Genomic DNA, 24,928 nt, shown 5'->3' with positions numbered 1-24,928 from the left:
AGTAGCTCTCCTTTGTTGAGTGCATATTACATGCAAACATTGTGTTTTTTAGTTAGTTCCCACAGCCATCTGATGAGGAGGATGCAATTATTGCTATACCCATTTCACAGATAAAGAGATTGAGACTAAGAGAGAAGAGGTCATTAACCCAAGGTTACTCAGCTAGTAAACAGTGAACCAGGATTTAAATCCCAATTGGGTACTGTTTGCAATTATGATGTAATAACCATGGCAGACAAACAATCTCCATGAGACTGGAAAATTGGGTCCAAAAAATAAAAATCCACTTGAAGGTACCAGAGAACCATCAGGTTAGACAGAAGCTATGGTATGAGGATCCAGAGAGAACGGAATCTCCCAGAGGTAAGCCCAGACTTCTGAGAGCCTCTTTTGCACTCAGAGCTTTGGCACAGAATGAGAATGGAGGAGCGGGCAGAATGTTGGCTTTCCTGTGAGCCTGGGGAGATCAAGATTGAGTTGGGGCTAACAAGGCAGCAAGGACTTGAGGATCCCAGATCCCAGAGAGGAGGGAGGCACAGAGACTTGAACTCAGACCCCTGGAGAGTTGCTGATGGACTACGGGTGAACTAGATGAAGATGAAGCATTACAATGACTAACCGAATCTTGAGTCAGCTCAGGCCCTGACTGGATTAAGATGATCAGTGCTCTGCTGCATGCTGGATGATATGATGAATCTTCCCTGAAAAGAAACAGCATCATTCAGATCCTCTATAATTTTTCATACGAAATGACTGACATTCATTAAAACATTACTAGCTATATCATAAACAGGAGAAAGAAAAAAACAGTCAATAAAAACAAGCCCATAGGTGACTCAGTTACTAGATTATCAAATATGGGCTTAAAAATTGTAGTGATTAATATGTTCAAGACAATAGTTGAAAAAAGATGAATGATGCCACCAAGGAACTAGAAACTTCAAAACAAATAAAAATAAATTCCCAAAAGGAATAATACAATAATTAGAATCAGGATCTTAATAGATGGGTTTAACAGTGAATTAGATACAGTTGAAGAGAAGATGAGTGAACTGAAAATAGACCCGCAGAAAATAACCGGAATGAGCTGGGTGCAGTGGCTCATGCCTGTAATTCCAGCATTTTTAAGGCCAAGGCAGGCTGATCACTTGAGCTCATGAGTTTGAGACCATCCTGGGCAACATGACGAAACCCTGTCTCTACAAAACATACAAAAATTAGCCAGGCATCATGGTGAGTACCTGTAGTCCCAGCTACTTCAGAGGCTGAACTGGGAGGATGGCTTGAGCCCTAGGTGGAAGTTGCAGTGAGCTGAGATTGTGCCACTCTGGGTGATAGAGACAGAATTTGTCTCAAAAAAAAAAAGAAGGACAGATGAGAAAGTGATAAAATACCTTAAGAGATATATGGGACATGGTGAAAATATCTAGTACATGTGTATAATTTAAGTCCTGAAGAAAGAGAGAGATTAAGTCAGAAGCAATAGTTGAAAATATATTGACCGAAAATCTTTTGAAATTGATTGAAATATCAAGCCAAAGATTGGATAAATCCTAAGGATACAAAGTAGGATAAATCAAAGTATAACTGTAGAAAACCAAAGGCAAGGCCAGGCACAGTGGCTCAGATCTGTAATCCCAGCACTTTGGGAGGCCAAGGCAGGCGGATCACATGAGGTCAGTAGTTTGAGAACAGCCTGGCCAACGTGATGAAACCCTGTCTCTACTAAAAATACAAAAATTAGCTGGGTGTGGTGGTGTGTGCCTGTAGTCCCAGGTACTTGGGAGGCTGAGGCAGGAGAATCACTTGAACCCGGGCAGCAGAGGTTGGCAGTGAGCCAAGATCGTGCCACTGTACTCCAGCCTGGGTGACAGAGCCAGACTCCGTCTCAATTAAAAAAAAAGAAAAGAAAAGAAGAAAAGACGAGAAAGAAAGAAAGAAAAAAGAAAACCAAAGGCAAAACAAAAAAAGAAAAAAAATTTAAAGGAGCCAGAGAGAAAAGACACATTAATTCAAAAGTGCTAATAAAACTTATAGGTGACTTTTTGAAACAAACAGTGGGAGCCAGAAAGCAATGAAATGAATGACCTCTTTAGTGTGACAAGAAAATTTTATACTCAGTAAAAATATCCTTCAAAATTGAAGGTATTAGCCGGGCATGGTGGCACAGGCTTATAGTCCTACCTATTTGGGAGACTGGGGTGGGAGGATCGCTTGAGCCCAGGAGTTCAAGGTTGCAGTGAGCTATGATCACACCACTGCACACTCTAGCCTGGGTGACAGAGTGAGACCCTGTCTCTAAAAATAAAAAGCAAAGGTACAATAAATACATTCGAAGATGAGCAAAAACTGCAAAAATTCAATGGCAGATCCACACCAAAAGGAGACATCTTCAGACAATGAGAAAATTACTCCAAAGGAAAATGTAAAATACAATGAAGAATAAAGAATATCAGGGTAAATATGTAAGCAAATGAATACTGGCTGAAAGAAAATAATGTCTTATGGATGTAAAATATATATACAATTAAAATTTATAACAACCACTAACACTAAAGGTAGAGAGGGAGTAAATGGAGTTAAAGTGTTCCAAAGTCCTAGCTTTGTCCAAGAGATAGTAGAAAAAAAATACTCTAATAAGTTAAGAATACAGGCTATAGCTGGGCACAGTGGCTTATGCCTGTAATCTCAGCAGTTCAGGAGGCCAAGGTGGGCAGATCACTTGAGGTCAGGAGTTCTAGACCAACCTGGCCAACATGGTAAAACCACGTCTCTACTAAAAATACAAAAATCAGCCGGGCATGGCGGTGCGCACCTGTAATCCCAGCTACTTGGGAGGCTGAGGCAGGAGAATTGCTTGAACCTGGGAGGTGGAGGTTGCAGTGAGCCAAGATCATGCCACTGCACTCCAGCCTGGGCGACAGAGTGAGACTCTATCTCAAAAAAAAAAAAAAAAGAAAAAAAAGAAAGAAAGAAACAAAGAATACAAGCTGTAATCTCTAGGGAATCCACTACAAGGAGGAGTAAAGAACTGTATGATTAACAAACTAATGAAGGGGAAAGCTGAATAACAAAAAATATCCAAGGAATCCAAGAGAAAGCAATAATGTAGTTAAAAGAAAAAAAGAAAAGAAAAGAAGTGGGCAAATAAAAAACTATTATTAAGATGGTAGAAATTACCTAAACATATCAGTAATTACATTAAGTGTAAATGGAACAAATACTCAAAAGACAAATGCTCAAAATACTGGATTTTAAAAAAACTACATTCTGCTTACAAAAGATACACCTTAAATATAAGGACACATAAGTACCAAAATCAAGGGACGAAAAATATTACAACACACAAAATTTTCTCAAAAGAAAGCTGGCATGGCTACTTCAACAGCACGCAAGTTACACTTAAGGGAAAAAGATACTAGATACTAATAGTACAAGCTACTAGATATTCCTAGTATTACTAAAGACAGATATTTCAAAAACAGGCATTTCAACATTATTAAAGGGTGAATTCACCAAGAAAGCAGCTGAAGATAAAGAAAGTAGAAAGTATAACAATTCTAAATTTTTACTCCCTATTTTTCTTTCTAGTTTTGTCAATTTTTGTTTATGTATTTTGAAGCTGTGTTATCAGGCAAGTAAAAATTTAGAATTGTACTTTCTACTTTCTTTATCTTCACCTGCTTTCTTCCCACAATCATAATGGGAGACTTCAACACAACTTTCTCAATAACCATAGAAAAGGTGAAAAACAAATCAGTAAGGACACCAATATCTGAATGATATGTACATATTTAACCTCATCGATAAAATTGAACACAGTATACAATAACAGAATAAACACTATTCTTGTGGGACAATGAAAAATATTTATAAAAATTCCCCATGCTGGGCCATAAAGTAACTCTCAAAACATGTCAAAGAACTGGAATCAGTAAAAGTATATTCTTTGATCATAACAGAATTAAGCTTAAAAACAACTGTAAAAAGTATGAAATCCCCAAATGTTTGGAAATAAAGCAATGAGGTTTAAAAACCCATAAATCAAAGAGGAAACTATAACAGAAATTAGAAAACACTTTGAACCTCACGAAAATAAAAATACAACATCAAAAAAATTGTGACATACTAATAGCTGTGCTTAAAAGAAAATTTACAGCCTTAAGTTCAGATTTTAGAAAAGAAGAAAATCTATAAAACAACGAGCTATGTATGTATCTCAAAAAGTATTTTAAGAAGTAAATTAAAACTGAAGAAAAGAAATACAAATTCTGATGAAAAATTAATGACATGGAACACAAAATTTAATACACAAAAATCAGTAAAACTAAAAAGTTGTTTTTTTGAAAAGATCAATACAATTGATTAATCCAGTGATCAACAAGATGACAAAGAAAATGAGACAGATGGCTGGGCACAGTGGCTCATGCCTGTAATAGCAGTTTAGGAGGTAGAGGCAGGAGGATCATTTGAGCCCAGGAGTTGAAGAATAGCCTAAGCAACACAGCAAGACCTCATCTCTACAAATAATTTAAAAATTAGCCAGGTGTGACAGTGCATTCCTGAGAAGGCTATGACAGGAGGATTGCTTGAGCCCAGGAGGTAGAGGTTGCAGTGAGCTGTGATCATGCCACTGCATTCCAGCCTGGGCACTAGAGTGAGACCCTATCTAAAAAATAGTAACAATAATAATAAGAAATAAAAATGAAAGAGAAGGTACATGTTACCAATTTCATCCATGAAAAGATATCACTGTAGATTCTATAGGGAGTATAAAAATGCATGAGGACAATTAAGCAGATTTTACAAATAACTTTATGTCAATTCATTTGGAATTACATATAAAAGGGATAAAATTCTAAAAAATGCAACGTACTAACACTGACACACAAAAACATAAGAATGTAAATGGTCCTATATTTATTACAGAAATTGAAACTGTACTTTATAACTTTCCCACTAAGAAATCACATGGCTTCTCCATCGAATTGTTCTAAACTTTTAAGGATAAAAATAACACAAATCTTAACCACACTCCTCCAGAAAACAAACAGAAAAAGAAAGAACAGTTCCCAATTTGTATTATGAGGTCAGCAGAACTTGATACTATAATCTGACAATGATTTTACAAGAAAGAAAAATCACATGAACACAGATGAAAAAAATCCTAAGCAGAACATTAGCAATTCACTTATGCCAAAATACAGTCAAACAAAAGCTGTTGTAGCTATTGCAATAACAGATAAGGGGTTATGAGAAGAATAACACATCATGACAAAGTTGGATTTATTCCAAGAGTGCAAGGTTGGTGAACTTTTGAAAATCAACCACTATAATTTACCACATTAACAGAAGAAAGAAGGAAAATTATATGATCATTTCAATAGACACAAACATACATTTGATAAAATTCTATGCACATTTATGAAAAAACTCTTAACAAAAAGGAACAAAAGTGGCCATAAATGGAAAAGCCCACAGCTAGTATCACACACAATGGCAAAAGACTGAATGCTTTTCTCCTAAGATCAGGAACAAAACAAGGATGCCTTCTATTGCCATTTCCATTTAACATAGTATTGGAAGTTGTAGCCAGAGCAATTAGACAAGAAAGAGAAAGAAAAGGTATGCAAATTGGAAAGGAAGAAGTAAAATTATTTCTCTTTGCAGATGACATGATCATACATGCAAAAAACTCTAACAATTACACACACACACACACACAAAACCCAGGAACCAATAAACTCAGCAAACAAAAAAACTGATTTTTTGCAGTACAAAAAATCAATGCATAAAAGTCAGTTGTATTTCTAAATACCAATAATGAACAATCAGAAAAGGAAATAAGGAAAACAGTTCCATTTACAATAGCATCAAAAAGAAGACAATATTTAGAAATAAATTTATCCCAGGAAGCAAACAACTTGTACACTGAAAACTAACAAATATTGCTAAGCTAGGCATGGTGGCACATGCCTGTAGTCCCAGCTGCCTGGGAAGCTGAAGCAAGAGGATCAACTTGAGCCCAGGAGTTTGTGTCCAGCTTGAGCAACATAGTGAGACCTCATCTCTAAAAAAAAACAATTTTAAGGAAAAGAAAGTAAAGAAGACATAAATAAGTGAAAAGACATCCCATGTTCATAAACTGGAAAACTTAGTATTGTTAAGATACCATATTTAATATCATTAAGATAGTACTATTGTTCAGATACACTACTGCCCAAAGCAATCTAGAAACTTAATGCAATTCTTATCAAAAGCTCAATGGTGTTTTTCACAGAAATAGAAAAACCCATTCTAAGATTTTATGTGGAATCTCAAAGTACCCCCAAATAGTCAAAACAATCTTGAAAAAACAAAAGAACAAAGTTGGAGTACTCACACTTTCTATTTCAAAACTTACTACAGAGCAACAGTGATCAAAAAGGTGGAACTTACATAAAGACAGACTTACAGAACAATGAAACAGAACTGAGAGCCTAGAAATAAACTGTCACATAAACAAGCAATTGATTTTTAACAAGGGTGCTAAGATCATTCAATGGGGAAAGGACAGTTTTTTCAACAAATGATGTTGAGAAAACTGTCTATCCACATGCAAAATAATCAAGTTGGACTCTAATCTTATACCATATACAAAAATTAACTCAAAACAGATAAAAGACCTAAACATAAGAACCACAACTATAAACTTTTTAGATGAAAACACAGGGGAAACCATGATATTGGATTTAGCAATGATTTATTGGATATGACACCAAAAGCACAGGCAACAACAACAGCAAAAAGATATTTGTACTTCATCAAAATTGAAAATTTTTCTGCATCAAAGGATACTATCTATGGAGCAAAAAAGCCACCCAGAAAATGGTGAAAATATCTGTAAATCATACATCTGATAAAGGATTAATATCCAAAATATATGAAGATCACCTACAATTCAACAGCAACAAGACAAACAACCCAATTCAAAAATATTTTGCCATAAAAGATATACAAATAAGCCCATGAAAAGATGCTCAACATCACTAGCCATTAGGGAAATGCAAATCAAAACCACAGTGAGACACCACTTCACACCCATTAGGATGACTATTATCAAAAAACAAAAAATTAGCTGGGTGCAGTGGTGCACTCCTGTAGGCCCAGCTACTTGGGAGGCTGAGGCGTGAAGATCACTTGAGCTCAGGAGTTCTAAACTGTAGTGCACAACTGTGTAGTGTAGTTTAGAACTGTGCACCACAGTTTAGTGTAGCCACTGCACTCCAGCCTGGTCAACACAGCAAGACAACCATCTCTGAAAAATAAAATAAAATAATAAGTGTTGGTAAGGAAGTGGAGAAATTGTCAGCCTTGTACATTGCTGGTGGGAATATAAAATGGTGCAGCTACAATGGAAAACAGTATGGCAGTTCCTCAAAAAATTAAACATAGAATTACCACATTATCCAGGAACTCCACACCTAGGTATACACTCAAAAGAACTGATAGCAGAGATTCAAACAGGTATTTGTACACCAACATTCATAGCATCATTATTCATAAGAACCAGAAGGTGGCAACAATCCAAATGTCCATTAACAGATGAATGGATATAAAATATGGTATATTCATACATGTAATATTATTCAGCTTTTAAAAGGCTTTAAATTCATACACCTACTAGAACATGGATGAATCTTGAAAACATTATGCTAAGTGAAATAAGCCAGACATAAAAGGATGAATATTGTATAATTTCACTCATATCAGATACCCAGAATAGGCAAATTCATAGAGAAATAAATTAGGATCAAGGTTACATAGGCAGACGGGAGAAGGAATGGGGAGTTACTGTTTAATGGGTACAGTATTTCTATTTCAGATGATGCAAAAGTTTTAGAAATGCATAGTGGTGATAGTTGCACAACATTGTGAATATACTAATGCCAGTGAACTGCACACTGAAAAAGGGTTTAAAAGGTAAATTTTATGTTATGTACATTTTACTGTAATTTTGAAAAAAATTAGAGGAAAACTTTCCTAATTTGAAAAATGACAGCTATTAAAAGAAACCTACAGCAAACATCACACTTAATAATAAAATATTGAAAGCTTTCTCCTTGATACCAGAATTGAAGTATGCTTATTATTACCACTTCCATTCAATATTATGCTAGAACTCCTTGCCATTGCAATAAAGCAAGAAAAATAATATAAGTATTGTAAAAGAAGATATAAAACTGTTATTATTTATAGAAAACATAATCATATATGTTTTAAAAAATCAAAAAATGCAATAACCTATAAGAATAAATAAGTAAATTTAACAACGGTTGTGTAATCAATGAAAAAATCATTTACACTTCTATATGACAAGTTAATAATACAAAATGAAAAAATTTCGAATTACTTACAATAGTATCGAAAAACATAAAACATATAGAAGGAAATCCAGTTTTAAAAATGTAAGAATGCTACACTAAAAAGATTATTGAATATAATGTATTAAAACTTAGAAAATAAAACTTAGAAAAATGGAGTATATCTTGTTCATGGATTGAAAAACTCAATATTGTAAAGATGTCAATTTTCCTCAAACTGACTTACATATTTTTGATGCAGTCTCAATCAAAATCTCAGCAGGGTTTTTATGGAATTTCAGAAGCCAATTCTAAAATGTATATGTAAATGCAGAAAGCCAAAATTAAACAAGAGTCTTGAAGAAGAACAAAACTGAAGAATTCACACTGGCAATATCAAGACTACATCTGTAAAGCTATAGTAATTAAGCTCTAAAGCTTGTGTTGGTAAAAGGATAGTCAAATACCTGTAGAATTGCATATACCCATATGTACACCAAAAGACACACATACAAATGTTCTTAACAGCCTCTTTTGCAATAGCGAAGAATAAAAGCAACCCAACAGTCCAACAACAGTAGAATGGATGAATTGTGGTATATTCACAACATGGCATACTATGCAGCAATGAAAAGAAACACATTAACTATACACAACAGGATGACTCCCACAAACAAGTTAAGCAGAAGGAAACATCACAAAGAGAACCCACTGCATTATTCAACTTATATAAAGTTCAAAATAGGCAAAATGAATCTACTGTATTAGAAGTCAGGATAGGAGTTAACTTCAGAGGATGACGGGTAATGGCTCTGGTAATCGCTTTTTTCTTAGTCTGAGTGGCAGTTACATGAGCATGGCCCTTTTGTGACAACTCAGGATAAACACATTTGCACACTTTTCTGCATGTATTATACTTCAATTAAAAAGTTGCCTTAAAAAGTCCCCTAGCACCAACATCAGTGCTACTAACAGCTGTCCTGCTTTGCCTCTCTTCCTGCCCTCTTGCCATGGGAAGCACAGTGCTGGTGGGCATAGAGCGAAGCTGCAGCCTCAGGGCAAGGGACCTCCCAGTCCTGGAAATCTTCCAGGACTGCACCCCCTCAACCTACAGCCTTTCTCATAGGTATGACAGTTACTCTTGGCACCCCCGGGCAGCCTGCAAGACTGTGAGCTCCCAGAATGCAGAAGCTGAGAATAACAGTAGCATAATAATAAACAACAGCAACATTTGTTGAACATTTACTATGAGCCAAGCACTTTTTCTAAGCATTTTACGTGCGATAACTTATTTAATCCTCCCAATAACCCTTTGAATCGGGTACTATTATTCTCATTTTGCAGAAGAGAAAACAAGACACAGATGAGTAATGATTAATTAAATTGCCAGAAGCCCTCACAGTTCATAAGTGAAAGAGCTAGGATTTGAACCTGGGTGGTCTGGCTCCAGAGCCAGAAACACTTCCTCTCATTTAGGGGATGGGCCCAGAGGTAAGCCCTGGGCCACACCCACCCAAACCAGGCCCCACCCACCCAGATCAGGCACAAAGGAAGAGATGCTTCCCATTTCTTACAGGCATGCCAGTGTGTCTGCGGACAGCGATGAGGTGTGTACCCTCTTAAACGCCTGGTTCTAAGACTTCAGGGCAGCAGGCAGGCCCCAGCCCATGGGACTGGGCTCTTAAGCCTGGGGAAGCAGGCTGAGGCTGCAGCATGGGTCTGTGGAGAGAAGTCCCTTTCTAGTCCTAGGGAAGAGGGTCTTGGAGCGCCTCAGGGGTCAGGCCCCTGCTGACAGCACTCAGGACAGAGGAGGAAGTAGACACCAAGGGCACCTTTTCCTGTCCCAAGCACTGCCCAGGCACCCTCTACTTTCCACTCCCAAATCATTTCATCCATCCCACCCCCAGGCCAGCAGTCAGGAAACAGCCACGTGGAAGGTAAAGCCAGTCTACTCTGGGAATGAATTCTAGTGCCTCCCCATCCTCCATCCCTTACCCAACATACCACATAACCAGTTCCTCCTTGGGTCTGCCTTTAACCCTTCCCGGTACAGTTTCCTCTCAGTTCCCTTTGCTCTTAAACAATGAGTTTAAGCTCATTACCCTTGGAAGAGGCCCTCACCTCTGCTCAGAGACTTTGTCTACCTGAGAGGTACTGGGGTTCAGCAGCCCCTTTGTGTCAGGTCTGGATGAGTTTAGCCAGAGCTTCATGACGGACCCCACACATTAGAAGGGAAACCAGGGAATCCCTTACCCTTTACATCAAACAGGGCCCCTTTGTCAGAGGCCAAAGCCTCAGGAGACAAAAAGTCCTGCCCAGGAGCCTTCTTAGTCCACAGCAGCCAGATACTTAAAAGTGACATCACACGTCTATTCCAGAGACTAGGGGCAGGCCTGATATCCAGTTCAGCAAACAAACCTTGTGATCAGGCCAAGGGGCAGGGTGCAAGAGAAAGCCCACCCTTACATCAGCCAATGCATGCACATGCGCACACACACACACGTGCACACATGGCCAAGGCCATCTGCATCAACACTAGAAAGGAGAGGCAGCAAGTTAGTACCACAGACTTCTGAGCCAGGGAGTTGAAAGGAAAGTAAGAAGGAAAAACAGATAAACTATGTCTACACCTGGCCTTTCCCATTCCCCTCTGCCCTTGCCCCTGACACCCAGGCCCTCCACAGCGGCTCCCAAGGAAGCTGTGAAACACACAGGTGCAACGAGGTCACCTAGTTAACAGCCTCTCTCCCACTGTATTATTCATGGGCTCCCTTCTTCCAGCCTGAGCTCCAGTTTCCAACAGCCCTCAGGCAGGCAGCAGACACAGCTTGACAGGTCAGCTGCCTGGCAGGTCCTAGCCCATGGCCACCCCAACTCTCTACACCCCATGCCCGTCCCAGCCCCTCCTAGGATGTAGCCATCCCATGGTAACTCAGACCCAGCAGTCACCAGCACTTCAGGTGAGGAGGAGAATTTGGGGGCAGTGAGGAAGATCAGAGAAGGAAAACCTTGGCCTTGGCTGAGTCAGGCAAGAGATGCTGATATTTCCTAAGGAGATGCAATTCTCTCTCTTTCTGTCTCTCTCTCTCTTATTCTAACACACACATATCCTGAATTGATTGCCCTGAATACAGCACTCTGAATAAGTGTGAAAGCTCATGGGAGACAAGGGCCATGCTTTTGTCTATTTCTGTATCTCAGTGTGCCTTGCATAGTATCCTGCAAACAGTAGGTGCTTAATAAATATCAATTGACTTGTACAAATCCAAAAAAGATGGATGTCAAATTGTTAAGAGTGAGCATAAAGAGTTACATCAAGCCATTGCAAAGACATTGCTCCTGGGGTTTCGAGATCGTCATGTTATTTAAATGTCCAACTGCATATATCTTATAAATCTCACATAATTCAAGTCATTAATACTTAGTAAAAATTAATTACAATGACACATACTATTTGCATAGCACGATTTTTAGGTTATCACAACTCATTTTGCTGAGCACTTTTATGTCTCTCATGAGAGCCCCCTACTCACTGAATCAAGTGATTGGTCAGAAGGGGTTTTTTCCCCTATTTTACAGATAAGAAAACTGTGGCTCAGAGAATTAAAGCACTTGGGTCAATGTAAGGACTATCACTAGTCTTCACACACTTGCCGGGGGCATTTTTCTTCATTATTCACACCTATTTCACTGCCTCATGATTACCACACATACAGCAACATGATAAAACTACAAGACTGGGCTTCTCTGATAAGGTTACTTGGGTCAAGACCCAGAAAGCCTAGGCTAAGGTCAGCTTAGGACTAAGATGCATGGCCAGAAATACCCAGGAGCTCCTGAGCCAGCCTGGCCAATGGTGGGGAAAGGTGTGGGTTTGGGGTTAAATTATAGACACCACTCCATGCAAACCCCCAGGTTTACAGATGGGAAGGGCTGGGGTCCAGGCAAGTGCAGAGACCCTGACATACATGGCCTTCCCAGATGGCGGCAACCTGCTCAGGGTAGAAAACCATCCACCTCGTTCACTCCCATGGATGTTTAAATCCCAGCCACCCTCACTCTCTCACATCCCCTGCCCAAATGCTGGAGGCGCCTGAATATTCAGCCTCAGCCCAGGATCAATTACAGGGGAAGTCAGGACTCTAATAAACACACCTGGCAGGGCTGGATAGAAAGGAGGTGACCCAGAACCCAGCCCCAGCTCTGTCATTGCCTCTCTGTGGATCCCAGGTGGGACTTTTGTCCTTTCTTGAGTTCAGTTTCCATCTGTATAGCGAAAGGTTTGGCTCTGGCCTTCTGTAAGTGCAGTACAAAGTAATGATCAAGGAATCAGACTGCCTTCATGCAAAAATCTGCCTCACCGCCTGCAAGCTATGTGACTTTCGGCATATTGCTTAACCTCTCTGTGCCTCATATTTCTCACCTGTAACATATGAGTAACAGCTGACTCTAATTCGTAGGGTCGTTGTAAGGACTAAGTGAGGTACTTTAGATGAAGTGCTAAGCTCAGGGCCTGGCACACAGTAAGTACTTAATAAATGTTTCTCATTACTACTGTCAGCTCTGACACTCTCTAAGTCTGTGGTCATAAACTGGCCATCTATGGGCCACATGCAGCTTGCCGAAGGGTTTTCCCTACCATAGACACTTCACAAGGGTAGGGGCCACTGATGGGCCCCAAGGGCCTAGAACAGCACCTGGCACACAGTAAGGGCTCAATGACTATTTCCTAAATGAATGAATGGCCTTGCTGTGTTTTCAAATATTAAATTCGTTGCTAACATCTCAAATAGAAAGATTTTATTTTTAATCTGAATGTTTAGATTCTTTTGAAAAATCAGTGTCCGGCAAGCCTAAAAGCTGTTCTGTACTGCTGCTTAGCAACATAGACCAAACAGTAGCAGTGGCCCCCATTAGCCGAGGTAAGTATGTGCAGTTTGCCACAGTGTCTTCCCAGCTGTCTGGACCCTGGAGCCACCTGAATGCCTCCTGGGGGAACCCTGACACCCTTGGCCCAGGGTATATCACAAAAGAAGTGCAGACAGCACGGAAAGTTTGCATTTACCTGGCCCCAGGGCTCCTGCCCCCAGAGATTGCCCCAGGTCTGCTAAGTGCCCATGATACTCTGGCATCCAAGCCCCCTCTGCTGTGGATAGGCCAGACCCTCTTCCCCAGAGAAAAGCCTCAAACACTCCACGTTGCTGCAACTTCCTTAGCTTTCTAGGCTGGCTCACTCCCTGCTTGGAAAACTCCCAAAAGCCAAAAGCAACAGAAAAATGAATTTAGTACTTACCCTTCTCACAGAAAGAGCACAGAGATAAGGAGACACATCTTGGGAGGCTCAGGTGGGAAGATCACTTGAGCCCAGGAGGTCAAGGCTGCAATGAGCTATGATCTCACCACTGCACTCTAGCCTGGGCGACAGAGAAAGACCTTGCCTCAAAAAAAAAAAAAAATTACCTGCTTCTTTTAACTTTTTCAAAGTGGATACTAGAAAATTTAAAACCGCATGTGTGGCTTGCATTATTTTTCTACTGGGCAGTGCAGCTGTGGACTCTCAGCTTGAAGTCCCAGCAACTAGATAGAGGTTGGGACACAGGTGATGCTCAGTATTGGCTGAGGAATGGCCTCCCCAACAGTAGATGTGAGATCCTAAAGCACAGACAGGATGGGTTTGGAAGGATCCCCCACCCCACCACCCAGTTATGTTCTGGTTTTCTAGTGAAAGTCCATCCGTGGCTGGGCACGATGGCTCATGCTTGTAATCCCAGCACTTTGGGAGGCCAAGGCAGGTGGATCACCTGAGGTCAGGAGTTCAAGACCAGCCTGGACAACATGGTGAAACCCCATCTCTACTAAAAATACAAAAATTAGCCTGGCGTGATGGCATGCACCTGTAGTTCCAGCTACTTGGGAGGCTGAGGCAGGAGAATTGTTTGAATCCGGGAGGTGGCAGTTGCAGTGAGCCAAGATTGCGCCACTGTACTCATTCCAGTCTGGGCGACAGGGAGAGACACTGTCTCAAAAAAAAAAAAAAGAGAGTCCACCCATGCCTCACCCTCTAAGACAAAGCCTTAGGCCCCCATAGAGTGTCTGAGAAAGGCGTAGCCTAGAGTTCCATTGCCACTGTTTCCCTGGGGATGACATCAGTGATCCTGGCTCCAGGAAAGAAGGGCAAGATCAGCCTCCTCCAGGGCCAGGGGCAGTTCTCAGCAGGAGAAGGAACATAGGGGGCTGGAGGAGAATAAAGTCCCTTATAAGCCAGGGCAGGATGGCTAAGCTCCTATCTCTGTAGGCAAAGAACAGAAGAAAAGTGGGCAGAGCTAAAGGGCACCCCTCAGAGGGACTCAGCCCACACTAACCCGAAGCCAGGGAAAGCCAGCATTCCTCGGGGACAGAATTAGTGATACAAATGGAAACCCAGACAGAGTCACGGCTGCCCCTTTTGTTTTCCCTTTCTGCCCTCCCACTCTCTCTTTCTTGCTCTCCCCTCTGCTTCCCTCCCTCCCTTGCTTTCACTGGCTCCCAAATTACAGCCTTCTTTCAGAAACAGACACAATCAAGGTGGTGTGCATGGCCCTTGTCACAAATGGCATCTCAGGTCCTCTCCAAATGGAGCATGGCCTTTAAAGAGGAAGGTGATATCGCTAACCGCCTGCCTCGAGGAAGATGCATCTCCAGGAAGACACAGGCCAGAAAAAAATTCCCACCCTCTTCAGCTGATTGGCCTGTGGCAGGCTCTGGGTGGCTGATTGCAGGGCCAGGCCTGGGGCTGCTGGGGTCTGAAAGACAAGGCATGCCCGCCCTCCTCAACACTCCTTGTGCTGGAGCGGGAGGAGCAGGGCTCTGCCCTTGACTGGCCAGCATTCAGGCTCAGCTTCATCTGGGGTCCCTGAACAGGCTTACTCTCTGACTCCAAGTCTCAGTTTCCCCACTTGTAAAATGGTAAGACTAGCTGGTCTCTGAGAACACTTCCAGATCCTGAGTACAGGTCACAAACTCAAATGGCTAAAGGAGCAAGGGGGTATCGGAAATGAATAAAGTGGGGTCCAAAGTGAGGCAATAGGGAATGGTTGGAACTGTGGAGAACTGCAAGCTGCAGGCTCACATAAATTTAAAAGGCAGCGGCAGGCAAAACTCACAGGGGCGACGAAGTCAGAGTCAAGTCAGAAGAGTAGTTACTTCTGGAGTGGGATAACATGGGGCGGGAGGGGGCATAAGATGAGCCTGCCAAGGCACTGGAGATGTTCTGTATCTCCATGGCAGTGAGGCAGTTACACAGGTGTATATATATGCGAAAATTCACCACTTCCACTTAAGATCTGTTGACATTATTTTATGTATGTACTCTTCCATGAATTTTTTTTTTTTTTTTTTTTTTTTGAGACAGGGTCTTGCTCTGTCGCCCAGACTGGAGTGCAGTGGCACGATCTCGGCTCACGGCAACCTCTGCCTCCTGGGTTGAAGAGATTCTCCTGCCTCAGCTTTCCGAAAAACTGGGACTGCAGGCATGTGCCACTAGGCCCAGCTAAATTTTTTACATTTTTAGTAGAGACGGGGTTTCACCATGTTGGTCAGGTTGGTCTCTAATTCCTGACCTCAAATGATCCACCCACCTCGGCCTCCCAAAGTACTGGGATTATAGGCATGAGCCACTGTGCCTGGCCCATTAAATAATTTTTAAAAGAAAACAGCACTTTGGGAGGCCGAGGCGGGCATATCACGAGGTCAAGAGGTCGAGACCATCCTGGTAAACATGGTGAAACCCCGTTTCTACTAAAAATACAAAAATTAGCTGGGCGTGGTGGTGTGCACCTGTAGTCCCAGCTACTCGGGAGGCTGAGGCAGGAGAATTGCTTGAATCTGGGAGGGGGAGGTTGCAGTGAGCTGAGATTACGCCACTGCACTCCAGGTTGGCGAAAGAGAGACACTCCATCAAAAAAAAGAAAAAAGAAAGAAAGGAAACAGAAAGCAAGCAAGCAAGCAAGCAAGCAAATTAAAGGGGTACCTGCAACTCAGCTCCAACCAACAGCTGTTCAACTGTTGATTGGGAACGTGGACACAGTGTTGCCAGTTCTAATCAGAGATGCCAGAAGTCTAAATGTTTACACGGACTGCTGGATTTTTTTTTTTTTTTTTTTTTCGAGACAGTCTCGTTCTGTAGCCTAGGCTGGAGTGCAGTGGCACAATCTCAGCTCACTGCAAGCTCCGCCTCCCGGGTTCACCCCATTCTGCTACCTCAGCCTCCCAAGTAGCTGGGACTACAGGCGCCCGCCACCACGCCCGGCTAATTTTTTTTTGTATTTTTAGTAGAGACGTGATTTCACTGTGTTAGCCAGGATGGTTTCGATCTCCTGACCTCGTGATCCACCCGCCTCAGCCTCCCAAAGTGCTGGGATTACAGGAGTGAGCCACCGCGCCCGGCCAGCTGGATTTTTAAATCTTATCAGTAAGTAATTACAAAAGAAAAACCACAACACCCCCCGCCCAATGTGTGTGTGCGTGTGTGTGCCTAACATACAAGTAAGTCAAAGGGATAGAATAAAATCTACTACATTTTGCATGTACACTGTGCACCAGGTACTACACAAAAGGCATTGTGTAAAGTTGTCTTCTTATTAATGCTCATAGCAAGCCTACGGGGCAATTGAAAAATTATTCCCATTTTACAGATGAGAAAACTAAGCCAGACCCAAAGCTTCAGAGCTCTAGTGGAAGAACTGGTGCTCAATATCAAGTCTGTTGGCCTGCAAACTGCCTTATGAAAATCATGAAGTGAATGCATTATGATCATAATAATAACCAACACTTGCCTGGAGTTTTAGAATATGTAAAAAATATGAATGCTAAAACTGAACCTGCTGTGTCACTCTCAGCAACACAGCCTGCAGCCCCTGAGGCTGAGGAGGGCTGTCTGATATTCCCATTCCCCTCACCAATACATTGAGCTATGCCAACATTTATTATCGAGGTGACACAGGGCCCCAAGACCGCAAACCCTGAGGCCCCAAATATATGGAGCTGTGGGCAGCAGCAGCGGCCCACCCCACTCTCCATGACAGATCCTAATCAACTTTCACACTGAAAGACTAGAAAACTGTCTCCATGTGGCTACGTTTTAAATATGCCAGTTTTCTGGCTGACACCTTTCTCGTCAATAAGGTTGGTAAGAATATGCATTTTCTGCCCTATGGGATTCAATAAAGCCATTTTCATACATTTTCATATTGAAACCAAATAAATATAATGTTCTAATGTTTTCTGAATTGGCTCTTTTGCAAAAATAATCATTCACCACTGTTGCGGACATTGAGATCAAGCATTAGAAATGTCCAGCACGCCAGCAGCACCCCTGTGCCCCAGTCATTATGCCCCCGGGAGTAACCATTATTCTGACTTCTATCACGTAGATGGGTTTTGCCCCTTCTCTATGGGGCCTATGCTTTTCAGTTCTCCCCAGTCCCCACCACTTCCTATTGTGTTACATTTGGCCCTGCTTTACTCTTTCATCTGCATCCTCGCCTCTCTAGGCATGCAAATGTCCGAGAGCAGATGCCTAGAGACCAGAGTACAGCAAGACGGACGTTCACCACCCATCTGGAAGGTAACCACCATGAAGAGTTAAAGCTGGATATAGGCACAGCAAACAGTTGGTGTGTTAATGATCACTTAAGAATAGGGCTGGAGAAGGTAAGAGAACCATCACCCAGCGATAAGCCATTGGGTCAATGAACAGTTACTGAGCACCAACTACTCCACTAGTGTGGAGGAAAAAGATGCAGCCTGTGCCCTGAAGGAGCTCAGTGGCTACTGAGAGGCCAGAGCCATGCAGAATGGTAAGAAGCACCAAGGAAGGACGGTGAGCGAGGGAGGCACAGGCTGGAGGGGCAGCCCACCCGCACCAGCCATCCGATCCGAGGACTCGGGAGGGCTTCCTGGAGTTGACGACTCCTGAGCAGCATCAGTGTCATCCACATTACGCACAGGAGGCTGGAATACGGAAGAACCCAGTCTGATCTGCACTTCTCTACTGAAGGCAAAAGTACTCCCACCCTGAAATAACATATCCGGTAGGGTTCGACTTCTAAACGACCTTGCTCATCTATTCATGGACAAACAGGATTGCCCCAGTGCCAAGAGGAACCCAAAGCAAGGCTCAAAATAAAATAAAATACAATGTTTAAAAAACAACTAAAACTGAATTTGAAAACAATGAGTTCAATGGGAAATTAGGTCAATTTTTACAATCATCTTTACACATTAAGACCTGGGAGTTCAAGAAAACAGTGAGACTTATTAAACTAGTTATTTTTAAATTTCTATTATTTTTATTTATCGATTGATTTTGAGATGGAGTCTCACTCTGTCGCCCAGGCTGGAATGCAGTGGCATGATCTCGGCTCACTGCAACCTCCATGGTCTGGGTTCAAGCGATTCTCCTGCCTCAGCCTCTCACGTAGCTGGGATTACAGGTGCCCACCACCACGTCTGGGTAATTTTTGTATTTTTAGTAGAGCCGGAGTTTCACCATGTTGGCCAAGCTGGTCTCAAACTCCTGGCCTCAAGTGATCCACCTGCCTTGTCCTCCGAAAGTGCTGGGATTATAGGTGTGAATCACTGCACCCAGCCTAACCTAACTATTTTTGAACTCACTGATTTTCAAATCAATGTCTGAATGTCTTCACATTAGCTCGTTCTTTGTAAGGCTCATGACCGTGTCTCCCATAGTTCCTCCTCATCACCTTGTCCCCTGGCAGAGCTGCCCTCTCCCAGGGAAAGAGGCTAACTTAGGGGAAGGACAGCCTCTTTGGGCAGGGTGGAATGCCTGAGCCATGCGATGACCTTTCATCTGTGACACCATCGCCTACAGCAGGCCTCTGATCCAAATCTCTCCAGCAGTGTTTCAAATCTCCTACTCTCAGGCCAGCCTTGATGGCTTCAGGGTCATCATCCAGAGGACCAGGGGTATAACCTGCCACCATGCCTCTGCATCATCCCTGTATCTTGAGGCTAGAGGCCTCGAACCACCCTAGGGCAGTAGAAGTGGGATGTCCAGTCCAGGTTGGGGTCAGGGGAGAGCTTGGTCAGTATCTTCCCCTCTGGAGGCTGTTCCAAATTGGCACTCATGCTCCTCCCCTCTGCATAAGTCCTAGGGCCGCTGAGAGGTGTTATTAATTGGCTGATCCACCCATCTGGGAGGGGCAGATGAGGTGGAGAGTAATTGCTCAATTCCTTCTGCTTGAGGGACAGCATCTAGTCTCAGTCTCAGGCTTCCTAGAGGCAGAGTGTGTACACCCAGCTTCCGGAAACCCTGCCCCCTCCACTCACTTCCTTCTGGCCCATGTGCAGGGGTTTTTGACAGTTTCTTTTAGAGACAGGGTCTCGTTATATTGCCCAGCCTGGAGTACAGTGGCTATTCACAGGCACGGTCCTAGCACACTACAGCCTTGAACTCCTGGGCTCAAGCAATCCTGTTGCCTCAGCCTCCCCAATAGCTGGGACTATAGGGGTTCACCACTGCACCCAGTTCCATGTACAGTTTTGACTGCACATGTTATTCTAATCTATTTAAAAGACCCTAAAACACAGACACTCTTGTGACATTAGCATGGTACAACCCGAAGGGGCCAGTGGTGGACTATTAATCCAAGCCTAGTAAAACTGGCCAGAGAAAGAAGTTTCAATCTCATTCTCATCTCTGTGTTCTTATCCACTGCCCTATACAACACTCTGCACCAAGGAACTATGCAATGCCTCTTAGAGAAGGCACTGTGGACCACAGCTCAAACTTTACTGAACACATGAGTCACCCAAGGATCTTATCAAATGCAGATTCTGATTCAGAAGGTCTGGGGTGGGGCCCAAGAGTCTGCATTTCTAACAAGTCCCCAGGTGATGCCAACGCTGAGTGTCCACAGACCACACTCTGAGGAGCAAGGTTCTGCTAGACCTTCACCTCCCAGAAGAATGTGCATTTTAAATGAGCACTTCAGGAAGGTGCCCTTTAAAATGCTTGGCTCAAATAAATGAACCTCAAATGGTGAAACTGCAGGTAAGGTAGTTTGTTGGGTGGGGGAGCTATTCCAGAGGTAACAAGGACCATCTGCCATCACACCCCTCAAATCAAGCCCTTTGGTAAGCAGACGTGAGGAGCCCAGCTGTTTGGAGGTGAGGAAGGCCAAGTCCGAGAAGTATATGGGGACCCAGCACAGACAAGGCCAGGATGATAGCTCTTGGCCTCCATCCCTCACTGCTGTCCTCCAGCACTCGAGGTAGAGCTTCCTGGTTCACACCAGTCGCTTCTGTGTGCCACCTTCCCCAGCTCACGGGGTACACCCACCCTCTACCACGAGACATTCTGCCTTCCTGCCCTCCCCAGCCCTGGCAGCCAGAACCAAGCCTTGCTATTCCCCCAGGCAAGGGACCCTTCCCAGCTCCTCCTTGGCAGAGTGACATCTAGTGCCCCCACCCCTGTAGGTGCTGACCGCAGTGCGCCTACCCCTGCACCACGAACCAAGCACTAACTCCAAGCCAGCTCTCCCCATCGTGGGCTGACTCACCATCACCATGCAACTGGCCCCAACTCGGTTCTTCAAGCCCGCTCCACCCCACACCCCACAACCTAATTCTTCCCTGTGTGAGGGTCTGACTCCAACCAACACACACGCACACACACACACACGCACACACACACACCTGTGTCTCTAGCTTTTTTCAAAATCCAAATTAGGGTTGGGGCACTTGCCAAGGGGCTGGAAGGTGAGGTCAATGCCAGCTCTGGTCTGAGAGGGCAAAGGACGTAGAAAAAGAAGGCTCTGCTTTCTGAATTACTAGGGAGGATGGGGGCGTATTACTACCGAAGAAAGGCTAATTTCCTCCCAGTGTACTGCTGACAGCACTAGGGCTGGGGCTGGGTCGCAGTGGGGCGGCGGCTGGCATCGGATCTCCGCTCACAGCACCGAGGCAGCCTCTCTAGGTGCCCTCTCCGGGAAAGCCAGGCAGAGTGGCCGCCGGCTGGCGCCGCCACTGCCTTGGAACACGCGGGCTCTACCCGAGTCCTGGGCTGACCTACGGTGGAGATGAGGGGCAGTGCTCCCGGGTGCGAGCTCCTGGGGGCAGCCAGCACCGCTCGTAGCGGACCAGTTCCAGCGCCAGGAAGGCGAAGCGCGAGCCGCATAAGGCTCCCGGCTCCTCGAGGGGCGCGTCTTCCCATAGCTGGACCGAATTTGGGAGGATGTGTAAGTCCCCTGGGGTCTCCCGCAGGCACAGGGACGTGATGAGGGGAGGGGAGAACTACGTGCCTTTAGTTCCCTTCAGCGCCTCTGCCCAGCCCGCAGTAGGTGTGCACCCCACCCCATCCCCACTGTCCAAATGGGGACCCAGGGCTCAGAAGGGGAGGGGATTGGATCCCAACCCGCTCTACTCCCGAAAATCTCTCCACCCCAGACCTGGACCCTCTTCGTAGCGCCGAGAGCAAAACCCCCGAATGTTCGCGGTCCCAGGACCGGGGATGGGGGATGGGGTGCCTGTCCTCCCAAGGCCAACGCGAATGGAATTCGAGTTCCCGGGAATCAAAGTTGCCGCGCGTCAGGGAGCTCGAAGCTGGGCGCAGGGCTAGGGCCAGGGGCCTGGGACCGAAGGATGCCGCGAGCGCCCGCCGCGGGCGATGGCCACGCTGGGAACAAGTGGTTCTGCAGCCGCGGTCACCACGAACTTTCCCGCCGCGCGGCGGGCGAACGGCGAGGGGAAGGAGAGGGAAGCGAGGAGGGAAGAGGCGGTGCGTGGCTCCGGATACCGTGTGCGTGTGTGCAGCGGCGCCGCGCCTCGCCTCGGGCTCTGCTCTCCGCCGGATCGGCCCCCGCGGGCAGGCTTCTCTGGCCCTGGCCACCGCCGCGTCTCCCCGCCGGCGCGAAGGCTCATCCGCGGCGTGCCAGCCGCTCCTGGGTCTCCGCGGGCCGCTCGCCGCTCGCAACTTCAGGCGCCCCGGGGGCTCGGACTGGGCGCGCCCCAAACGTCCAGAGGCTCTGCCACCCCGCGCTCCATGCCCGGGCAGGGCTGCCCAGCCCCGCCCGGCTCAGCGTCCGGCCGCCGTCGGACGCGTCCTCTGGCCAAGCATCGCGCCTGCAGCCCGCGTCCCTCTCTCCCGAGCCGCCGCCGCCGCTCAAGTCCGCGATCAACTTTCCCTTGCTTCCCCGCCCCGCTCGGCACCCGCCGTCCAGACCCCGCCTCCCGCCGCTCCCTCCCTCACCTCCCGCCTCGCCCGGCCCCCGCCTGCCCGCCCGCCCGCGCTCGGCGCTCCCCCACCCCTCGGGCCGCCAGGACCCCCGAGCTCCCGCCCGGCCCCGCCTGGACCCCCGGCAGTGGCGCCGAGCCCCGCCGGGCGCTCAGGGCATGAATATTTCAGTGCTGGCGAAGCTGCCCTCTGCCGATGTCATGGCACCGGCTGCTGTGGCAACTCCACGAATCCCCCAAAGGGACAAGGAGGAAGCCCGCGGAAGAGGCCCCAGGTGCGAGACAGAGTAGTGCCCCGCCAGGCCGCCAGCCGTCCCGCAGAGGGGCGCGCAGGGGGATGGGGGCCCCCAGCCTCGAGTCCGCCCCGCGCCTCCGGCAGAGCGAGGTAACGCTCCCAGGAAGCCCGGGCGGGCGAGCGGGCGCTCGGCCTAGGTGAGCCCGCGCCATCTGTTGGCTTTAAGCGCCCCCTCTCTGCTCCCAGAGTCGCTGAGCAGTCCCTCTAGTCCTTGGGGCCACTTGACCGACGCTTCTCTCCAACCAGCTGCCTTTGCCCACCCGACTCGAGCGCTCCCACCTGCGCCTCCTCCCTCACTCAAGATCAAGATGCCTCCAAGTGCTTAGAAATGAAGGACCCCGGGCTGGAGGAGACCCGTGAGGTCACCTAGGCGCCCTCACCCCTGCGGGAGCCCCGTCTGCAGTGCCCGAGTCATGGTCTCCCGGCTCCTTTTTCACACCTATAGGAACAGAGACTTTATGGCTTTTTGAGACAGCTGGATCAAGGAAGGGTCCATATGCAGGTAATGGAAGAGGTTTATCCCCTACCTTTGATCCTTACTTCCCCGGGACTAAACATTCTGATTTTTTAAAACTATTTCTCACATGACAGGATTTCTGGAGCTGTCACTGTTCCAGTCAGTACATTGACAGTACCTCCCTGGAGCCAGGCTCTGGGCTGAGACTTTCTGGGCCTCAACTCATTCTATCTTCAATAAAGTCTTTCTGCTGGGTCCTGCCATTATCCCAGTTTTACAGTGAGAAACAGGCTTTAGGAGGTTGGGGACTTGCCCCCGTGGTGGAGTCGGGTATTGAACCCAGAATCTATCTGGTTCCAAAGCTCCAGTTCCTTACCATTCGCTCATTCATTATTCATTCATTCATTCACAGTCACTGCTATGTGCTAGCTAACTGAAACAGGTTCTAGGAATAAGATGGAGAACAAAACAGGCTTGGTCTTTGTGTCCCATGAAGCTCCTCTAGTAGGGGAACCAGACATTCATCAACGAAACACATAAGCAGGTAAAATTGCAGCCAGAATCAGTGCTAGGAAGAAGAGTGCTTTAATGGCGCCCGGCCTAGGGGATCAGGGAAGACCTCCTGGAGGAAGTGACTGAGCTGAAGGATGAGCAAGGGAGAGAGACTGGAGTTTTAGGCAGGAGAAACAGCATGTGCAAAGGCCCCAGGTGCCCACTACAGGCAACGGCTGGGCCAGGAACAATGGTTTGGTGCCCACAGTGGCAATCAACTTGTGCAAAGGTGGGAAGGAGCTGGCATGTGTCAGGAAGTCCAGAAAGGGTGGGGAGAGCTCGGTGCCTCCAGCGAACGAGGAAACGCTCCTGGGAAGGTTGGGAGGGTGAGTGAGCCTGCACCATCTGTTGGCTTTAAGCACCCCCTCTCTGATCCGAGTCACTGAGTGGTCCCTCTAGTCCTTGGCAGTGACTGTAAAGCCACAATGGAGTGGGGGCCAGACTGTGCAGGTGTGTTGGCCTTAATCTGGAATTGATCTTTATCCTAAGACTGAAAGCTTCAGAGGCTGGGCATGGTGGCTGATGCCTATAATGGCAGCATTTTGGGAGGCTGAGGCAGTAGGATCACTAAGACTCTATCTAAAAAAAAAAAAAAAGAGAGAGATTGGGAGGCAACAGTTGATGAGAAGAGACTGCTTCAATTAAAAGTATTTATTTGTCAAATACTACGTGCCAAGAAATTTTCTAGACCAGGGGTTAGCACACTGCTACCCAGAGGTCAAATCTGCCTCATCACATGTTTTTGTAAAGAAAGTTTTAGTGGCACACAGACATGGCCTATTCAGTTGTGTCTCCTTTCACACTACAACTATAGACATAAGGAATTTCAGCAGGGACTGTGTGGCCTGCAGAAACAAAAAATATTTACAGCCTGGCCCTTTACAGAAAACGTTAGTTGACCCCTGTGAATTTAGACACTTTGGATATGTCAATGAACAACACACGCACACAGGCACACACACACGCACACACACACAGGCACACACACACGCATGCTTGCGCCAAACAAATCCTTGCCCTGGTGAAGCTTACATGTCCTCAGGCTGCTGC

The 24,928-nt window shown here is 45.6% G+C and overlaps 1 protein-coding gene across 2 annotated transcripts in view; it reads right to left on the bottom strand.

Annotated features, from left to right (window-relative positions):
• Positions 1-22,517, bottom strand: part of LOC116459102 (cadherin-23) — a 317,512-nt gene extending 294,995 nt beyond the window's left edge. For both annotated transcript variants that reach the window (XM_058436324.1, XM_032139382.2), the window contains exon 1: positions 22,138-22,517. The gene's annotated coding sequence lies outside the window, so the exon portion shown is untranslated. The remainder of the gene's footprint in view (positions 1-22,137) is intronic.
• Positions 22,518-24,928: the final 2,411 nt, after the last annotated feature.

Source organism: Hylobates moloch, unplaced genomic scaffold (genome assembly GCF_009828535.3).
Source record: "Hylobates moloch isolate HMO894 unplaced genomic scaffold, HMol_V3 SCAFFOLD_3, whole genome shotgun sequence".
NCBI lineage: Eukaryota > Metazoa > Chordata > Mammalia > Primates > Hylobatidae > Hylobates > Hylobates moloch.
This window is presented reverse-complemented; position numbering and strand designations above follow the sequence as displayed.